This window comes from Rutilus rutilus, assembly GCF_951802725.1.
Source record: "Rutilus rutilus genome assembly, chromosome: 16".
Taxonomy (NCBI): domain Eukaryota; kingdom Metazoa; phylum Chordata; class Actinopteri; order Cypriniformes; family Leuciscidae; genus Rutilus; species Rutilus rutilus.
The window spans coordinates 34,925,895-34,932,284 of NC_140224.1; the positions used below are offsets into that span (position 1 = coordinate 34,925,895).

At 38.3% G+C, this 6,390-nt stretch overlaps 1 protein-coding gene across 4 annotated transcripts in view; it reads right to left on the reverse strand.

Moving 5' to 3' along the window:
- LOC311305915 (uncharacterized protein) overlaps positions 1 to 6,390 on the reverse strand; it is a 258,116-nt gene that overhangs the window by 186,933 nt on the left and 64,793 nt on the right. The gene's annotated exons all lie outside the window — the stretch shown is intronic.

Here is a 6,390-nt window from a genome sequence, read left to right on the forward strand (position 1 = left end):
CGTCAGCCATCGTGTGCCCGCCAGTGTTGCCAGACGTACGATAATTATCGTATTTGTACGATAATTTTGACCTCTGTACGATGTACGATCAATAATGACAAAAAAATCCTATAATGTACGATAATTTCAGAACTGTGTGACACTTCAAATTATGTGTGTGCTAGTGTACCTCACGAAGCGCATGTATTTTTTTACAGTCTATGTAAGGACCCAACCAATCAATTGTAAGTGCGGGCGGGCTTTTGTCTATAGCCTACTCCCGAACCGAATTAATCAGACTGGAATATATTTCAGATTTCAATATTTTGGCAGGGTAGCCTACTTCATATTTAATATTATAGTTCATATTTTTATATTAATATATTAGTCTGCCTTTATATTGCTATAACGCGATATTAGGCTACTATTCTAACATGTCACATTTCTGTCCCGTGCAGAGTGAATCCAGCATTAATATGTGATGTTACCAGAGCCCGTCTACGGAGAGCCTTGGCACTTCCTATTAGCCCCATTGTATCGATCTTGGTTGCAGTTCCATTAGAATTCCACTGGGGGTGATCGCGGGCGAGTGCAGACTGAATGGGAGTCTATGGGGCTAGACGGCTAAATGTATCTCTCTCACCCGATTGCTGTTGAGAAATCTCAGATTTTATTGTAGGTTTTGCAAGTTCAACATGGGTTATAGGTCGAAAGTTGAATGAACGAGTACTTATTTCTTTTCGATTTCTCACAGGTTAAGTTGTTGTTGCCCATAACACGCTAGCATTCTGCTAATGACGTCAGCATTCTGACGTCATTGACATTTTAAAAGACTTTTTAAACCAAATAAGTGACTCTAAAAAATCTAACACCCAGCAATGTGTAATTTCTTTGCATCTCCTTTCGAATACAACATTCAAATTACTAGACAAAAAATTATATCCTGAGAAAAGTGGATTTTTAGGGTTTTTCGCCATAGACCTCCATTCATTCTGCACTCGCCTGCGAGCGCCCCCGCATGGACAGAGACGTGTTACTGAAGCCAGTCCAGAAACCGGAAGTAAGCAGAGAGTGCCAATTCTCTTCCTATTAGACATTCTCTGATGTTACTTCCAAAACGTTGCAGCTGTAACTGTCTGTCGGTCCTCAGCATTAAAACAGACTGAAAGCCTAGACCCCTCCCTTTACTATCAATAACATGCTGTCGCTTTATCAGTTAAACACAAAGTTCTTTTATCATCAATGAAGTTGCTGACAACTTACTGCATCGTACTGCATAACTTAGCAATGAATAGTAGGCTATACAAACTTTTAAGCAGTGAGTTTTTAGCAGTGAGTGAGTGGATTCTGACTAACCTAACCCCCTCTGATTGGCCATTGCGTACAAGAGATCAACAACCATGTATGTGATTGGCAACACTGCTCACCGCTGCAAAAACACGTTCGAATCTTTTGACTTTCTGCACAGAGTGCGAACTCAACATAGACAGTATAAGGAACTCAATCACCCGGGATTCTCCCGTAAGACGCCCCTGGGCACTGACACCTCCTCATTTCGAACCAAAATTCAACGTCTGTATGACGTCGGATGTCGACGTCAATATGACGTTGGGTTCTGACGTCAGTTTGACGTCAACCCAACTTTCGGCACTGATACCTAAAGTGCCAGTAAATGATAAATTTGCACATATAAATATATACATAATATAAATGATAATTTGTGAACCCAAATGTTATAGATAACCTGCTTCAAGAATGCAACATTAAACATTTTATTAAACACATTAAACTAGTGAACCCAACATTTACAGGCATAATGTAATAAACATCTGTTTCACTTCAAGATAAGATACATTTGAACAAAGAATGCAGCAAATTATATAAAAAAAAATATATATATAAAAACTGAACTAAATCTAGTAGACAATGCATCTCCATAGCGACATGTTTTGAACTGAAAATAAAATTTAAAAACAAACTCGCTTACACTCTGCCTCTTTCTGCAACTTTTTTTGCAAAGTACAGTGAAAGTAGCCTACAAGGCTGTTATGCTCTGTAGTGGATTCACACATACATGGGCGTCGCGAGGCAGTTTCATTTCCATTGAAAGGACACGAAACCGCACAGCACACTCCCAGAATCTGTATGGTGCGTTTCCACTAGCGCGGAGCAGAGCGAGCGTGTTCAGTTCATATAGAAGTTTAGCTTCACGCTCACGCGCGAGCTTAAAGCTCAACTTCCATTGGAAGCTCAACTTCACGCTCTGCTCCGCGCTAGTGGACGCACTAGTGTAATATGGCCGTTGAAATGAAACACGTGCTCACGCAGTAGGCATAGTGTGAATCTGGCAGTAGATCGCGCGTCCATAAAAAAAAAAAAAAAATCGTATAAAATAATTTAAATAATAAATATTCATAATTTTTTTTAGGGAATTCAGAACGTTTTATTGAAACTGTAGGCCTAGGCTAGAAATACGTTTGAGAATAAATCCCTGTCACTGCAAAATCTCTCCCACATCAAGGTTAAACAGGTTTTCAATAGATTGTGTCATGTGTCAAAATATGAATGCAGTTTGTCTAATTAATATTTTCCATCGTTACAAACAATACAAGCCACAACTATTGTGCCTCAAGTGAGGTGCTTCCCATGATGCTTTAGGGAAACTTTCACTGTAATAAACACTCATTTATAATCACTTTGGAATCCTTGTTTTGTAATAGCAGTACTGTGTCTCGCCCACAGTTTTCCATTCACCCCACTGGGCTCAAATTCCTGGCATCGGGACAGGCAAACAGGTCAAGTGTGAAAGCTTGGTTGAGCTAATAATAGTCAGTGTGAGATGTTATAGTCTGAGGCACACTGACTGACAGCTAACTGGTTTAAAAGAAAGTCAAAACAAAACACTTAAACAGGTGCAGTTCATAATCTTTACATCACTGCATCAGCGTCAGCATCAGCCACTGAAAAATACATTGGTCAAAGAGTAGTCTGCACAACAAACATAATGAGATGAAATTACATTACAATCATGCATTTATCCAAAGTGATTTACAATAGAGGAACAAAAGCAATTTATCATAGAACCAACACTAATCGTATTCAGGTAGAGGTTTTGCAGCTCATTCCACCTGAGAGGAGCAGAGAGGGTGAAGGGTCTGGAAAGTGACTTTGAGAAAGCAACTGAATTGTTCCAGGCTGAATTTCTCTGGGAAAGTGCATTAATCTTTTTTAAACCATAAACACAACTTCAGCAGTGATATTCTCCTCAATGTCTTTGATCGATTCAACACATCTTTTGTAGGAGCTTTTGGCTGATACTCAAACGACATGTCTGTCTATCTGTTCTCCAACAGACTGAAATTGCTTTGATCTCTGTGGTTCAAAGGGTAAATATTGTTTCTGGAAAATGGTGTTGAACATCAAAAATCCCAACTGGTGACTTTTTGATAAGATTATGATTGAATAAAGTATTTTTTTGTACATTGTTTGATGTACAATGTAGTGATTTTACAGCAGTGACATGACAAGACCAGCCTGTTAATCTAGAATCTCTCTCTCATTAAAGGTAAACGGGTGGTTTATGGATTGCATCACATCTACATGCAAACTGAGTCTTAAATCATGCGTCACAGTATGAATACAGTTTGTATTAAATTTTCCATCATTACAAACAATACAAGCCACGACGACCATTGTGCCTCAAGCGAGGTGCTTCCCATGATGCTTTAGGGAAACTTTCACTGTAATAGTAAAAGAGCGAACCATAGTACTAAGACTGCTCTCATTAGAGTTACAAATGATTTGCTATCCAAATGATTGTGTTAGGGGTTAACAGTTTAGGACCCAAGGACCAGATGTTTGAAAGAAGACCCGGAGTCAGAATTATAAAAAAATGAAGAAAAGTTTTACTGAAGATAGTTTGCAGTTTCATCAGCAGAAGTCAGCTTCAAGACTCACATAGGAGTTCGTAGGCCGCCCCACTTACAGTTACAAAGATCACAGCAGATATACCATTTCCAAGGTCTAAGCTACGTCATTGCTTACAGGCTGAATGATTCTTATTGGCCAAGAAATTGATAAACATAGTAATTTTCCACACATATACAGATAGACAGAAGCATATCTCCATAGATTATGCCGCTGACACTCGGACCCTGAAGTTAGGCACGTCATGACCTTCCAGGTCGCAAATTTGGGTTGCTGGGTGCCAGCATGTCTCGAACAACAACTCAATCAATCTCCAACAATGCCAGTCGTTCCTTAACCTGTAAGCAAGAAGACACACACCCGGCACACATCTTTTCCAAGGTTGGATTTGGCCAGGCTCTAACTATAAACAGGAGTCTCGTCTCAAAACATCAAGATAACAAGTTCTTTCTCTCAGTCTCAGGATAGGACACTTTATCCTAAATGGAAACTATAGGCTTTAACTGACCCCTATGTGTTTTAACATGTTGAAGACCTTTCTCAAACACAAAACCAGTCCCTATTTAATTTCTGAAAGCTGGGATAAATAGGCAAGCAATGTTACTGCATTCAAATATCAAATACTGACATTAATGAATACATGAAAAGAACATTTCAGTAATCACACTGGTAACTTCTATAACAAAGTAAAATCTCCAGAGGAGTCATTCAACTCATTTGATATTTAGAAGGAAAAATATTGATTAATACCTTGATTATAATCACTCATTACATATACATTGAAGCAGCAGTGGATTCCAATCCACTCCCTTCAATTGTATCTCTCTATTAGTGTTACTTGATCTTAGTGCTGCATTTGATACCATTGACCACAACATTCTTTTAAATAGACTCGAAAATTATGTTGACATTAGTGGAATTGCATTAGCATGGTTTAAATCATACTTATCTGACCGTTATCAGTTTGTAGCAGTAAATGAAGAAATGTCTTATCGATCACACGTTCAGTATGGTGTACCACAAGGCTCAGTACTAGGACTGTTGCTGTTCACTCTGTACATGCTACCCTTAGGAGATATCATTAGGAAGCATGGGATTAGTTTTCACTGTTATGCCGATGATACTCAGCGCTATATCTCTTCACTCCCCGACGAAACTTGCCAATTCAAGAAATTAACAGAATTCATTGGCTGATATAAAAATTTGGATGACTAGTAATTTCCTATGACTTAATTCTGAAAAAAAATAGTTTCTAATGATTGGACAAAAAACCTCCGCACGTACTAACCTGTGTTACAATTGATGGCTGCTCTGTTAAGTCTTCATCGTCGGTTAGGAACCTGGGTTTTCTCTTTGATACCAATCTTTCGTTTCAAATTCACGTTTCTAGCATCTGTAAAACTGCATTCTTCCATCTTAAAAATATATCTAAATTACGACATATGCTTTCAATGAAAAATGCGGAACAGTAAGTTCATGCGTTCATGACCTCAAGGCTAGATTATTGTAATGCTCTACTGGGTGGTTGCCCTGCACGCTTAATAAACAAACTACAGCTGGTCCAAAACACAGCAGTTAGAGTTCTTACTAGAACCAGGAACTATGATCGTATTAGCTCGGTTCTCCCTATTAAACATCATATAAATTTTAAAATATTGCTGATTACTTACAAAGCACTAAATGGTTTAGCTCCGCAGTACTTGAGCGAGCTCTTAATGCATTATAGTCCATCACGTCTATTGCGATCTCAAATTCTGGCCAGTTGATAATATCTAGAATATCAAAATCGACTGCTGGCGGTAGATCCTTCTCCTATTTAGCACCAAATCTCTGGAAAAGTCTTCCTAACATTGTACAGGAAGCAGACACACTCTGTCAACTCTGTCTGTTCAAAAACACATCTCTTTGACCTGGCATACACATAGAAAATTATACATTCATTATTCAAATCAGTTAAATGATTATCAGGCTGCATAAACTAGGTCAGCCGGAACCGGGAACACTTCCTATAACACAGGATGTACCCGTTTCATTATAAGAAGAATAGCATCGACGCTAATGTTAGTCTTTCTGTTTATTCCGAGGTTTACTGTAATCAGATGGATCCGGGCCGTATCCAGACCAGATGGAGGACCTGCACCTATATATATATATAAATTAACTAAATTAATAACTTTTTTAAAACAAAAATGAAACAACACTGAACTTACTTAAGCTGGACTGTGACGCTATTTTCTTCTGGAAACAAACTTTTTTTGCATAATGAGAAATAATAATCGAGCTGTGTCTATGGGGTGTCACCTGAAAATGACCAGAAACTCCTTTTAAAAAGCTGAACCCTTAAGTGTTTTAATATCACTGTGGTGTTATTGTTGTTGCTATATAATGATAGATTATGAAATGATGAAACATATCTGGAGAAAGTAAACTGGAGCTCTGTGGTGATTCAGAGAAGTGAAAGAAAAGCTCAGATATGACACAAAG